Consider the following 15,194-nt stretch of genomic DNA (forward strand, 5'->3'; position numbering starts at 1 on the left):
GGAGGGATAGATCCCATCTACATCACTCACATCCTTCTGCATAATTCGTTACATACCCAGTAATCGCCTTTATAGTTCACCCAGTTACGGGTGACATTTGACCAAACCAAAGTACATAACTCCTTATGTAGGGATCCATGGTGACTTCAGATCAAAGAACTAGTAGTCATACTAATAGCCACATGAGAAAGTATATGACACTCATATAACGATCCATGATATTTTCTCATGGCGGGTCATTCAGTATACATTCTCCAATGCATACCCATGTGTCAACTTGATATCTCTATATCCATGACTTGTGAGATCAAGTCATCGAGTTGACCTACATGCTAGTCTTATTGCATTAACATTGTCCCTGAATGTTAATACTCGACTAGGAATGATTAAGAGTAGTGTTCCCTATATCATCTCACTATCGGTTCAACTAACCGATTGATATAGGTAAGAACCTTCTACTCAAGGACGCTATTATACTTAGTTTATTTGGCACCAATACAAGTATAATAACCAAAAACAAATGCCTTTATTTATATAAGAATATGATACAACAAGTCCATAATACAATCATCAAATGATTGGCTCTAGGGCTCTAACTAACAGGAGCATCATTTAATTAAAGGCCTAATTAGATGATTAATTGGAATATGATATTTATTTTCCTACATTTTTATGTTGTAGATTACCATGACGTCAAATACGAACTCTTTCTCCCTGTGTTCCGTCCTTGAGAAGGACAAGCTCAACGGAGCTAATTTCCTGGATTGGAATAGAAATCTGAGAATCGTTCTCACACAAGAACGTAAACTGTACATTCTGGAGCAGCCTATTCCGGAGGCACCTCCTGCCACTGCCACGTGAGCTGATCGTGATGCTTACAAGAAGCATCAAGATGATGCATTAGATGTGTCCTGTCTTATGCTCGCGACCACGAACTCTGAACTTCAGAAGCAACACGAGTTGATGGGTGCTTATGATATGGTTGAACATCTTCGTCAACTATATCAAGGACAAGCGAGGCACGAGAGATTCGAGATCTCTAAGGCATTGTTTCAGTGCAAGATGCAAGATGGGACTCCCGTAGGCCCATATGTACTCAAGATGATTGGGTACATAGAAAACCTACAGAGGTTGGGATTCCCCCTTGGCCAAGAGCTAGCCACTGATTTGGTCTTGGAATCCTTGCTAGAGAGCTACAGTCAATTCGTCATGAACTACAACATGAATGAAATTGACAAACCACTGCCTGATCTTCTGAGTATGATGAGAACTACTGAGATTAACCTTAAGAAGGTTAAGCCTAACTCCATTTTGATGGTGCAAAAGGGCAAAGGCAAGGGCAAGCCTAAAGGTAAGGGAAAGTCCCAAGCCAAGGGTAAAGGTAAGGCACTGAAATCCAAAGGAGGGGTCGCCAAGGATGCTACCTGCTTCCACTGCGGTCAGACCGGGCACTGGAAGAGGAACTGCAAAATCTACCTGGAAGATCTTAAGAAGAAGAAAAGTGAGACTTCCACTTCAGGTATATATGTTATAAAAGTCAATCTATCTATTTCTTCATCATGGGTATTATATACCAGATGTGCTTCTCACATTTGTACTAATGTGTAGGCGCTGAGAAATAGCAGGGCATTGACGAAGGGCGAGGTGGAGCATGGGTTGCTGTTGTTGCTATAGGAACTTATTATCTATCTCTGCCCTCTGGGCATGTACTAGAATTGGATGATTGTTGTTATGTGCCTGCTTTGACTAAGAACATTATATCAGTTTCTTGTTTAGACAAGAAAGGCTTCTCATTTATAATAAAGAACAAATGTTGTTCAGTTTATTTAAATGATATGTTCTATTGTAGTGCACCTCTGATGAACGGACTCTATATTCTAGATCTTGAGAACCCTATCTATAACATAAGTACCAAGAGGTTCAAGTAAAATGACATGAACCAAACCTATCTCTGGCGCTGTCGCTTAGGTCATATAAATGACAAACGCTTATCCCAACTCCATAAATATGGTTTGCTGGACTCATTTGATTTTGAATCATATGAGACATGTGAGTCATGCCTTCTAGGCAAGATGACCAAGACTCCCTTTAATGGACACAGTGAGAGAGCGACTGACTTGTTAGGTCTTATACATAGTGATGTATGTGGCCCTTTCAATGTCACTGCTAGAGGTGGTTATAGTACTTCATTACATTTACTGATGACTTTAGTAGATATGGTTATGTGTACCTGATGACACATAAGTCAGAATCCTTTGAAAAGTTTAAAGAATTCAAGAATGAAGTACAAAACCAGCTTGGCAAAAGTATTAAGATACTTCGATCAGATCGAGGTGGTGAATACCTTAGCCATGAGTTTCGTGACTATATAGCTGAGTGTGGGATTCTATCTCAACTCACTTCTCCTGGAACACCACAGTGGAATGGTGTATCCGAAAGGAGGAATCGTACCTTATTAGATATGGTACGATCTATGATGAGTCACACATATCTTCCTATGTATCTTTGGGGTTATGCTCTAGACACAGCAGCCTTCATTCTCAACGTGATAAAGACACCATATAGGATATGGACTGGGAGAGATGCCCAGGTGTCTTTTATGAGGATTTGGGGTTGTGAGACTTACGTTAGACGTCAAGTCTCAGACAAACTAGGACCCAGATCCGACAAGTGCTATTTCATTGGATATCCCAAGGAAATGAAGGGATATTACTTCTACATTCCCAGTCAACACAAGGTAGTTGTGGCTAAGACTGGTGTTTTTCTAGAAAGGGATTTTGTTTCTAGAAAGACTAGTGGGAGTACGTTCGATCTTGAAGTTGTTCAAGATATGGACCATAGCACTGAAGCCTCGATGGAAGTTGAACTGGAAGAACAAAGTGTTGTGGATGATGTTGTTCCATAAGGAGTTGAGGAACCACAACCAGTTCAAGTAGACATACCTCTTCGCAGGTCTGATAGGGTACGTCGTCAGCCTGAGAGATACTCATTTCTCTTGTCTGACCATGATGACGTTGTGCTCATAGAGGATGATCCCACCTCCTATCAGGAAGCTGTGATGAGCCCAGATTCTGAGAAATGGCTAGAAGGCATGAGATCCAAGATGGAATCCATGTACACCAACCATGTATGGACATTGGTTGATCCACCTGAGGGCGTAAAACTCAAAGAGTATAAGTGGGTCTTTAAGAGAAAGACTGACATGGATGGATTTATCTATAAGGGTCACTTGGTAGCTAAAGGTTTTATGCAGATTCATGGTATTGACTATGATGAAACCTTTTCTCCAGTAGTGATGTTTAAGTCCATTCGGATCATGCTTGCTATTGCAGCATACCATGACTATGAGATATGGCAGATGGATGTCAAAACCGCATTTCTGAATGGAAACCTGCTTGAGGATGTGTACATGACACAACCAGAGGGTTTTGAAGATCCACAGCATACTGGCAGAGTATGCAAGCTGCATAGGTCCATTTATGGACTAAAGCAAGCTTCTCGGAGCTGAAATCTTCGATTCGATGATGCAATCAAACAGTTTGGTTTCATCAAGAATGAAGATGAACCTTGTGTCTACAAGAAGGTTGTAGGGAGCACAGTTGTCTTCCTTATATTGTATGTGGATGACATACTACTCATTGGGAAATACATTCCTTTACTACAGTCCGTCAAGACTTAGCTAGGGACTTGTCTCTCAATGAAGGACTTAGGTGAAGCATCCCACATTCTAGGCATACAGATCTATAGAGATAGATCTACGAGGTTGCTTGGCCTAAGTTAGAGTACATACATTAACAAGGTATTACTTTGGTTTGCCATGCAGAACTCAAAGAAGGGATTTCTGTCGATGCCACATGGTGTGAGTCTTTCGAAGACTCAAAGTCCCTCTTCTAGAGAGGAGAGAGACCGCATGGATCAGATCCCTTATGCTTCAGCCATAGGATCTATCATGTACGCCATGCTATGTACTCGTCCTGATGTCTCGTATGCTTTGAGCAGATACCAGTCAGATCCAGGTGAAAGTCACTGGATAGCGGTCAAGAATATTCTTAAGTACTTGAGAAGGACTAAAGAATATTTCTTGATATATGGAGGCGATGATGAGCTAGCTGTAAAGGGTTACTGTGATGCAGTCAGGGTTCGTGTTTTGCATAAATGGTGGTGCTGTGAGCTGGAAGAGTTTGAAGTAGGACACAGTTGCTGATTCTACAACAGAGGTCGAGTATATTGCTGCATCAGAAGCAGCAAAGGAGGCAATTTGAATCCGTAAGTTCATTACTGAGCTTGGGGTGGTTCCTAGCATAGCTGATCCCATAGAGCTCTATTGTGACAACAATGGAGCAAAAGCAAACGCTAAGGAAACTCGCTCACACCAGCAGACCAAACACATACTACGGCACTTCCATCTCATTCGAGAGATTATCGAGAGAGGAGATGTGAAGATTTGTAGAGTACCCACAGAGTCTAACATCGCAGATCCCTTGACCAAGGCTTTGGCACAGAGAAAGCATGATGGTCACACTAGATCATTAGGCCTCAGAGCCTACACTGATTGGCACTAGTGCTAGTGGGAGATTGTTAGTTAGAGCCCTAGAGCCAATCATTTGATGATTGTTGTATGGACTCGTTGTATCATATTCTTGTATATAAATAAAGGCATTTGTTTTTGGTTATTATACTTACTTGTATTGGTGCCAAATAACTAAGTGTAATAGCGTCCTTGAGTAGAAGGTTCTTACCTATATCAATCGATTGGTTGAATCGATAGTGAGATGATATAGGGAACACTACTCTTAATCATTCCTAATCGAGTATTAACATTCAAGGACAATGTTAATGTGACGAGACTAGCATGTAGGTCAACTTGATGACCTGATTTCACAAGTCATGGATATAGAGATATCAATTGACACATGGGTATGCATTGGAGAATGTATACTGAATGACCCTCCAAGAGAAAGTATCATGGATCATTATATGAGTGTCATATACTTTCTCATGTGGCTATTAGTATGACTATTAGTCCTTGGACCTGAAGTCACCATGGTTCCCTACATAAGGAGTTACATACTTTGGCTTCGTCAAACATCACCCGTAACTGGGTGGACTATAAAGGGGATTACTGGATATGTAACAAATTATGCGGAGGGATGTGAGTGATGTAGATGGGATCTATCCCTCCTATATGATGGGAGTGACATTGATATTCTTGATAGAGTGAGACCACGAAGTGCATGGCCATGCCCAAATGAGTCAATATGAGATATTGAGCTCATTTGATTGAGTGAGTCTACTTGGAGTTTAAGATTTAGATTAATTAGAGGATGACACAGTCTATGCCTCATGTTGATCAATCTAGATGTCCAGGATAGAAGGACAATATCATATATTGTGAGGAGTCACAATTAGTAGTCACAAGGTGATGTTGGATCTCAACATTCTTGTAACTTGGGTAGTAATGATGTGTTGCTAGATACCGCTCATTACTTATGCTTCTAAATGTGTTTAGGAGCATTGCCAACATTACAAGAACCTATAGGGTCACACACAAAGGACAATTAGATGGAGATTAGGTTTATTTGATGAACCTAAAGGATTAGGTTCATGTGATGAACCAAATTGGATTAAGAGTAATCCAAATTGAGTTAATTAAGTTGGACTCAATTTGGTTCATGTGTTAAGTGAGTCTTATTTGGACTTAGACTTATTTAATTAATTTAATTCAATGAATAGAGATTCATTAAATTAAAATTGACTTGAACCAATGGTTAGATTAGATCAACCAATGGAGAGAAGTTGTCAAGTTTGACTTGACTTAAGTAGGAACATGAAGAGTCAAGTTTTGACTTAACCAATGCCACATCATCAAGGCTTCTTTATTTGGACAAGTTTGACTTGACCAAATGACACCTCATGGAGGAGATCAAGAGACTTGACTCTTGATATTCCATGGGAGTTTATAAGCCTAAAGTGGCCGGCCACTTAGTAGTTACACAAGGTGAGAATTTATTCTCATTCATTTCTTCTTCTTCCTCTCTAGGTTTCTTCTCTCCCTCTCCTCCTCCTTGTCGTGACCATCAAGGGTGCTAGCACATCCGAGTGGTTTCTGTCCATCTCTTGCTTGTGTGGATACACATAGAGGAGTATCTACTTTGATACTCTCGAGATCCGACGAACCTTGGACGAGTGGGATTTAGCGAAGGGTTTCGCATCAAGGGTAAATTCTTATCTTGTAGATCTAAATTAGATCTAGGCTTAGAAAACTCGTACGTGAAAGTTTTATGAAATTTATTTCTTCACACGGATCAGTGGCATGGGAATTTCGGGGTTTCCGCAACGCAAAAAGCGGTTTTTGCGGCCCGAAAAACCTAACAATTTCAGTCTTCTATAGTCTTTACAAGGTTTTATCCTAATTATTGAAAAGAGGAACAGGTGATGGATTTAAAGTTATTCAGTGATATTCATTCAAGGATCAAATCACCTGGAATTTAAGGGATCTTTTGGAAATGGCAGTGCAGAAATTAGCAAATTGGTATGAGTTTCAAGATATAATTCTGGAATTGATTGAAGCAATGTCATGGAAGGTAGAATACAGAACCAATCATTGAGTTGAATTGGAACAGGTATTAAAGGCAAATGAAGAAATCAATTGTAAAATACCAGAAAATAGGCGAATATTAATAAGGGAATTTTTTTCGGAATTTTTGGAAATTTTTCGGAGCACGTATGAACGAGTTAACAGGGACAAAATGGGGCCCGGAAAAGCCTGTTTTGGCTACCCTATTTAAAAGAGGAAAAGTTGAATTTCTTAATTCCTTTTTCTTTATTTATTTTCTTTTTTCTTTGTTTTTGGTTGTCGCCATTCACTCCTCCCTGCCGAACTCGCGCCGACGCCAAGCTTCCTCCCGATCCTTGCCCTAACCGCTCGGCGGTTTCCCTTCACTTTTCCTTCATTTTCTCCCTTCCCGAGCCACACCACCGATTCCTCTACTCCCTAACTCTCTGCGTGCCGGCACCAACCCAGCACCACCCGAGCCCTAGCTAGCCATCGGCGCCCCTCGCTGTGGAGTTTCCAGCGTCGGCCACCAGATCCGGGCCCTAGCGCCACTGTCACCACCACTGACTGAGCCGTCGCTGGTGCCCTAGATCATCGGCCAACTTCCTCCTCTGCCTTAGGTTCTGCCGAGCCTCCTCTTTGTTTCTGGCTTCATCGCGTAGACGCACAGAATCTCTTTGCGGTGCCCTAGCACTGGCGCCGACCTTCTCTTCCTCTGATTTCCGACGATGAAGAAGGTAAGGATTACTTAGTTGAAGTTTGGGATCTAACTATGTACTATGGTCGTATTCCTGATCTTCTCCCGTTCTGTTCAGTAGGGTTCAGTGAGTGAGGAGGGTCGCCAACATTTACTTCTTCCCAGGATCGCCTTTGGCTGTGGGTTGAGGTAAGCGTTAACCCTAGCTGCTGAAATGGGTGTTGGTTGATGGATTTCTAATTTTTGGGCATTTAACCAGGATTGGACATCGGTATCACAACGTATACCTCCGACATTGATCAACTGAGGAATCCCTGTTCTTGGTGAGTTTTTGTGTTCATTTTGATGGTAGAATGCTTAGGGGGATATTGAATTCAATGTAGGAGTTATTGCTAAGAGTGTGTTGATCATTTAGTAGTAATTTATAGGTATGGATTATATTTAGTTTGAGATTCGATTTAGCTAATTAATTTATAGGTAATTGGCTAAATCTGTATATGTATTACAGGACCTTGACGCGAGACGAGTATCTCGATATCGGATTGGATCTTTATTATCGGAGGCGGGTACTTTTGACTTTTTGTCTTTGATATGCTTAGTAATGAAATTAACATGTTGCATTAATTATGTACTTTATTTGTTTCGGTTAGTCACTACCCAATATCTGATACAGGATTGATTGATTTCTTGATTTGCATCCCATGTATACTTTATTTGTTTATACATGCTTATAGGGGGTAGTGATATACCATGCTTTACCATGTTCAGGACCTAGGTTTTATATCTTCTGTGTACCTTTGGATTGTTTTGATTCGTTAACCTATGATGCATTTTTATATACATGTGGATTAGGTCAGGATATTTTGTGGTTAGTGCCATGCACCATTTGCATGATTGCATGCTGTGCGATAGTCTGCTCCATTATTGTTGAGCACATCGCCAGTTACATGGATCTGCACACACCACCACTCATGGGTTAGTGGTCGATTCAGGCTGAGTGTGTTGCAGCAGGGACTCTCCGTTGGTCCGCTCATGGGTAGTGTGACACAACGTGTTATCCGGCAGGATTCCTCCCCGTCTTAGTACCGGGAGATGAGAGCATTGCGCGCCCCCATTTATGATTTGGGGTAGGAGGATAGTGTACTCCGACAAAGATCCCGCCCACTCGATCACTCATCGGGAGTAGTGACGACAGAGTGCACAGTTGTCATCCCTACCCACTCGGCCTCACTATTGTGTGTGAGATGATCGATCGCGTCGGGGTGACCAGACGACCATTGGCATCATATGCATGATGCATTTTTGTTGTGTTGCTTGCATTGCTTCGTATATGCTTGCGATATTGTTGGATACCTATGTTTGACATGCACAGATTCCTATACCACTTTGTCCTTCCTTATGTGCCGTATTCTCAGCCTTCTCATTTCAGATGCATATTTTATCTTTCTTATATCAGAGACCGACGCATGATTAGTGTTAGGTGTTATTTCTTTACTTTGCATATCAATTGTACCGCAACTCACCCCGCCTCTATTGTTGTTATTTTCGGTTGATCTGTCGGGAGTTCAGTTCGCTTGCAGTCCTCATTGCGTAGTGCTAGATCCTCTAGACCTTTTTATTTACCATTTGGTTTGGTTTTTATTTCCTTATGTGTGTACTTGGTTATTTGGATACTTGGACATCGTATGTTTTTCTTTGATATTGATGGATGTTCTATTCGATATGTTTTTACTACATGCCTGCGTTGGGTTTGAGCTTTACGAGTGTAGTTGAGTAGGGTGGATTTGATCGAGTACTATAGTTTGTGATTACTATTATTAACTGCGTGGTTGTGACAGCCAAAGGCTATATAAACTGCGTGGTGATTGTTTTTATTTATTGTTATTATTCCAGTTGAGGTATATGAGGATGTAGAAAGTTTCGATTGTCCACCGTAGATAAATTTTCTTGGACAGGGACTCCTCTGGGGCGTGACAATTTAGTGGTATCGGAGTACAGTTATACGATCTTTTGTTTTCGTATTTTGGATGTTTGGGATAACCTGATACCAATTTATTTACTTGGTATCTGAGCGCCAAGTTTGGCGATACTTGTTGGATTTTTGTATTATAGATTTTCGAGATTTATCTGATACCAATTTGTTGGTATCAGAGCGGGTTACGATACCTGCTTTTGGTGTTCTGGAGATTTATCGGATACCTGTTATTGGTATTCTAGGTATTTGGTTAGCCAAGTTTGCGAGTCAAACTGGGCATTTTCGGATTTTCGATATGGTTATGTTTCGGATTTCCGTTTCGGATTTATTTGGATTTCCAACGATATTCTCGTTCGAAATTTGAGGTCAAAAGTTGGGGACTGGACAGCGACGGAACATCTCCAGACAGCAAATAGGTATGATGTTTGTTTTATGATTTTTATACTTGTAGTAATATCTATAATTTAATTTAACAGATATGAGACGATCTACTCAGATACGCGAGACGTGGCCGGACGACCACGCCGAGGACCACGGATCTCCGGATATGCCAGATGCCCACCGTTAGTGAGCAGTCGTGATGACTCGGTCACGGCACGCTTGGGCTTCTGACACGGCTCCTATAGAGGTACCCACCTCGGTTGTGCCGAGCATACCTATCCCCCAGCGCAGCCTACAACGTATTCAGTACCACCGCCACTTGGATCTACAGGCAGTGCGAGACATACTGTACCCCGCTGCATTAGGATAAAGGCTTCTCCGCATCCCACTCATTACCCAGTACCTCCTGGCCACTTTTATTCCCCTAGACTTATGCTCCTAAGAAGACCGGAGTTCCTCCGTTATTCATATCAGCTCCTGAGAGCTCCACTCGCTGGCGTCCAATTCTGTCGACTAGATTCCGAGTCGATGAAGACTCGTTTCACTCTTTTCCGGAGATCTCGATCCGAGTATGGCTCTGTCATGGATAGAGACTATGGAGCGACTTTCTTCTATATGGCTTGCTCCGAGTGGGAGAAAGCAGAGCTGGCCGCCTACCATTTACGGATGAAGCTCCTGGTGGATTACTCAGCGTTCTATTATTGGTGAGTGTAACGTCACGTGGACAGTGTTCAGAGGCTTTGAGAGCCGCTTTTCCACTGTCTTATCGATGGCTCATTGATTTTATGAGTCCGAGGCGTAATAACCGCCGAGGACCGAGTACAATTCCTCGGTTGGCTTTTTGTCCGAGCTAGTTGCGGAGGACAACTCGCATGATGCATTGAGGGCGGATGGTTATTCTCTGCATGTACGGCATGCCGGTTTAGGGATCACATATTACTCGATGCATGGCTCGAGCTTTGATGATAGAGTTAGCTCGGTGACGATATCCGGAGTGAAAAGAAAGTATACGGGTCGACATCGGATCCAAAGCATGTGACAAAGATCGTAGTCGCAGACGGTCAGTCGAGTACTTGCTCGTAGGCCTCGTGAGCGGTCTTCTTGTGACGCGGTTGCAGAACGCAACCACCTTCCGGTGATACTCATTGTTTCCGTGGATCCAGAGATCTTACCCAGTTTGCTTTTATTGGCGCACCTGAGCCGAGATTGTCACCAAGGCTCAAAGACACGGCTAGAGGGTCAGTCGAGGAGTCTAGTCATCGGGGCATATCGAGGAGGGCGAAGCCCATTCCTCACAACGTGAGGAGTAACTCCCTCGGGAGCAAGATTTGGCATGCTTGGGCGGAGTACCTGCTTCCATTGCACCCAGTTCTGGACCTTATTATCCGACTCATGGGCGTATATCGACTCAGACGCCATCCTCTCGCCTTATCTCGCACATAGTCCAAGAAGACTCGCTGACTTACTCCTCCTCCTCCGCCAGGCCGAACGAGTTCATGCGATTGTGGAGGATGCAATGACGGATCCGCTTCCGTGGTACGATTTCCATTTATGCATTTTCGCTGATATTTTGACACGGTAGTTCACTCTTTTATATCCCGTACCTTTATGCGGGAGATTGGTAGATTACCTACTGTTAGATTGCAGCGATTGACTGTTTCCCTACCATCCGGTGATACATTAGACGTCACCCAGGAGATTAGAGGTTGCCCGTTAGACTTTGGCAATATGATACTTACGGTAGATCTTCTAGTATTGGAGATGATTGAGTTTGATATCATTCTTGGCATGGATTGGCTATCAGTATATCATGCTACCGTTGATTGCCAGACGAGGGTGGTCACCTTCCGGCCTCCGAACCAACCCTCGTGGAGTTTCACTGGCATCAGAGATGACGATATCTCGATTATTTCGGCGATTCAGGCGTAGAAGCTGTTGTCTCATGGCTGTCATGGTTTTCTATTATCTCTGATTAGTACTGAAGACAGCAGCAGTTCGCAGCTCTCCGACGTTTCTGTAGTCCGAGAGTATCCAGATGTATTCCCTGAGGAGCTTCCTGGTTTGCCTCCCAGAAGGCCAGTGGAGTTCACTATTGAGCTGATTCCGGGAACTTCACCGACATCGAAAGCTCCGTATCGTATGGCACCGAAAGAGTTGAACGAACTGAAGGTTCAACTCCAGGAGCTTTTGGATAGGGGATTTATACGCCCTAGTGTTTCCCCATGGGGTTCTCCGGTATTATTTGTCAAGAAAAAAGACGGCACCATGAGGTTATGTATTGATTACAGACAGCTGAATGCAGTGACCGTCAGAAATAAATATCCTTTACCATGGATCGAGGATTTGTTTGATCAGCTCAGAGGTACTTCAGTGTATTCTAAGATTGATCTGCGATCCGGATATCATCAGCTGAGAGTCAGAGACTCAGATATTCAGAAGACAGCTTTGCTTACCAATGCTCCAGCGGTGTTTATGGACTTGATGAACCGAATCTTTCTGGAGTATCTGGATTAGTTTGTTATCGTTTTCATTGATGACATATTGGTCTACTCGTATTCTGAGGAGGAGCATGCACAACATCTTCGCATAGTCTTGGAGATTCTTAGACGACATCAGATGCGAAGTTCAAGTGTGCATTCTCGCTATCCTCACTCATTTTCGGGACACGTGATCTCTAGCGGATGTATTTGGGTTGATCAGAAGATCGAGGTTGGAATTGTGGAGATCCGTAGTTTTCGGGATTGGGATATTACCGACGCTTTGTCGAGGGTTTCTCGCGCACGGAAAGGCGTGAAGTTCATATGGTCCGAGGATTGCGAGACCGACTTCGAGCTGAAGCGGAGATTAGTGTCGGCTCTTTTGGTTTTACCTTCCGAGAGGATGGATTTGTACTCACTCGACCGCTCTCGGGGTTTGGGCGCGATGCGACAGGCGAGTAGTCTCTTATGCTTCTCGTCAATTTGAAGGAGCATGAGAAGAACTACCTAGTTCATGACTTGGAGTTAGCCGCCATCATCTTTGCTCTGAAGCTTTGGTGTCATCATTTATACGGTATCACATTTGAGATTCTCACCGATCATAAGAGTCTCAAATATATTTTTACTCGAAGGAGCTTAATCTCCGGCGGAGGAGATGGATGGAGTTCTTGAAGGACTACGATTGTACCATTAGCTACCACCCGGAAAGCTAATGTAGTTGCAGATGCTTAGCAAGAAGTCCAGAGGGACTTTGGCTTGCCACCGGACTTCATTTTTCTGAGTTAGATCTTGAGGAGCAGGGACCGAAGAGCAGGTATTCTTGTTACCATGGTTGCTCACCATCGATCCTGACGAGGATCCGAGAGGCCCAGTGGTGATAAGCATTTGCAGTTCATTAGCGCTAGATAGCAAAGATCGTTTACACGAGACGAGGAGGGTGTTATATACTTCGAGGCATTATGCGCACTCGGTCCTCATCCGTCTTGACAGAGCTACTTGAGGCTCACTTCTCGATTTACGATCCATCCAAGCGGGACCCGTATGTATTGAGATTTGAGACGTTCCTATTGGTGGAATGGTATGAAGAAAGACATCGCGGATTTTGTAGCTAGATGTCTTATCTGTCAGCAGGTGAAGGCCGAGCACTGAGATTACTTCAGCGGATTCCTATTCCCGAGTGGAAGTGGGATCACATCACTATGGACTTTGTGGTGGGTTTGCCGAGGACACGACGAGGCCATGACGCGATTTGGGTAATCGTAGATCGATTAACCAAATCCGCACACTTCTTAGCGATCCGGAGGATTGGTAGATCTGTATTGTCGAGAGATTATCGGACTACATGGTGTTCCGTTGAGTATCATTTCGGATAGAGATCCACGGTTCACGTCTCGTTTGAGTCTGCAGCAGCCTTGGGCACACAACTCCGCTTCGACGGCCTTCCATCCACGGATGGATGGACGAGCGGACCATTCAGACTTTAGAGGACCCGCCGAGGTCATGTGTTATGGATTTGAGGCGGTTGGGAGGACCATCTGCCGTTAGTAGAGTTTGCTTACAACAACTTCCATGGCTATCTAGATGGCACCGCTGTTTAGGCTGTGTATGGTAGAGCGACACCCGTCCTCCGGGATGAGGTTGGAGAGGCCGGCCTATTGGGACCTCATAGAGTTGGCGGCGAGTTGGTCCGTAGTATCGAGACGGAGGATGTCGAGGCGCAGGAGATCGCGTAAGAGTTATCGATCGATGAGACCACTACCAGAGTTCTCTGGCTGCGACCATGTATTTCACGGTTTCACCCACAAGGTGAAGAGATTTGGCCCGGAGGTAAGCATGCTCAGATACATTGGCCCTTCGAGATCTTGGATCGGCTAGCGATGACCGTAGGGCGTACTGCCACCGGTGCGATGTGTTCCACGTATCTATCTCGAGGAGATACGTGCGATCCAACATGTCAGATATTCCGTTCCAGTCAACCGACATTACTTATGAGGAGGTTCCGGTTCTAAGAGCGTCAGTTGCGGAACAAGACTATCCGGCTGGTTAAAGTCGGATGGCAGCATCATTCGGACGAGGAGGCTACTTGGGAGCTTGAGGATACGATCCGAGCTCGATATCCCCATCTTTTTACGTGAGGTATGTGATTTATTTACCGTTCAGCATTTATACTCTATATCTGTGGTTAGTACTTGCTGATGGTAGATAACGAAATTTGGGAACCAAATTTTTATTAGTGGGGAGAATGTAAAATACCGGAAAATAGGCGAATATTAATAAGGGAATTTTTCAGAATTTTTGGAAATTTTTCGGGAATTTTTCAGAGCTCGTATGGACGAGTTAACGGGGATAAAATGGGGTCCGGAAAAGCCTGTTTTGGCTACCCTATTTAAAAGAGGAAAAGTTGAATTTCTTAATTCCTTTTTCTTTATTTATTTTCTTTTTTCTTTGTTTTTGGTTGTCGCCGTTCACTCCTCCTTGCCGAACTCGCGCCGACGCCAAGCTTCCTCCCGATCCTTGCCCTAACCGCTCGGCGGTTTCCCTTCACTTTTCCTTCATTTTCTTCCTTCCCGAGCCACACCACCGATTCCTCTACTCCCTAACTCTCTGCTTGTGCCCGCGCGACACCGCCGGTCCCTTGCCGCTGCCCTAGCGCCGAGCCCTAGCTAGCCATCAGCGCCCCTCGCTGTGGAGTTTCTAGCGCCGGCCACCAGATCCGGGCCCTAGCACCACTATCACCACCACTGATCGAGCAGTCGCCGGTGCCTTAGATCATCGGCCAACTTCCTCCTCTGCCTTAGGTTCTGCCGAGCCTCTTCTTTGTTTCTGGCTTCATCGCGCAGACGCACAGAAGCTCTTTGCGGTGCCCTAGCACTGCCGCCGACCTTCTCTTCCTCTGATTTCCGACGATCAAGAAGGTAAGGATTACTTAGTTGAAGTTTGGGATCTAACTATGTACTATGGTCGTATTCCTGATCTTCTCCCGTTCTGTTCAGTAGGGTTCAGTGAGTGAGGAGGGTCGCTAGCATTTACTTCTTCTGGCAGCGATAAGCTTTGGCTGTAGGTTGAGGTAAGCGTTAACCCTAGCTGCTGAAATGGGTGTTGGTTGAT

Source organism: Zingiber officinale, chromosome 9A (assembly GCF_018446385.1).
Source record: "Zingiber officinale cultivar Zhangliang chromosome 9A, Zo_v1.1, whole genome shotgun sequence".
Lineage (NCBI taxonomy): Eukaryota > Viridiplantae > Streptophyta > Magnoliopsida > Zingiberales > Zingiberaceae > Zingiber > Zingiber officinale.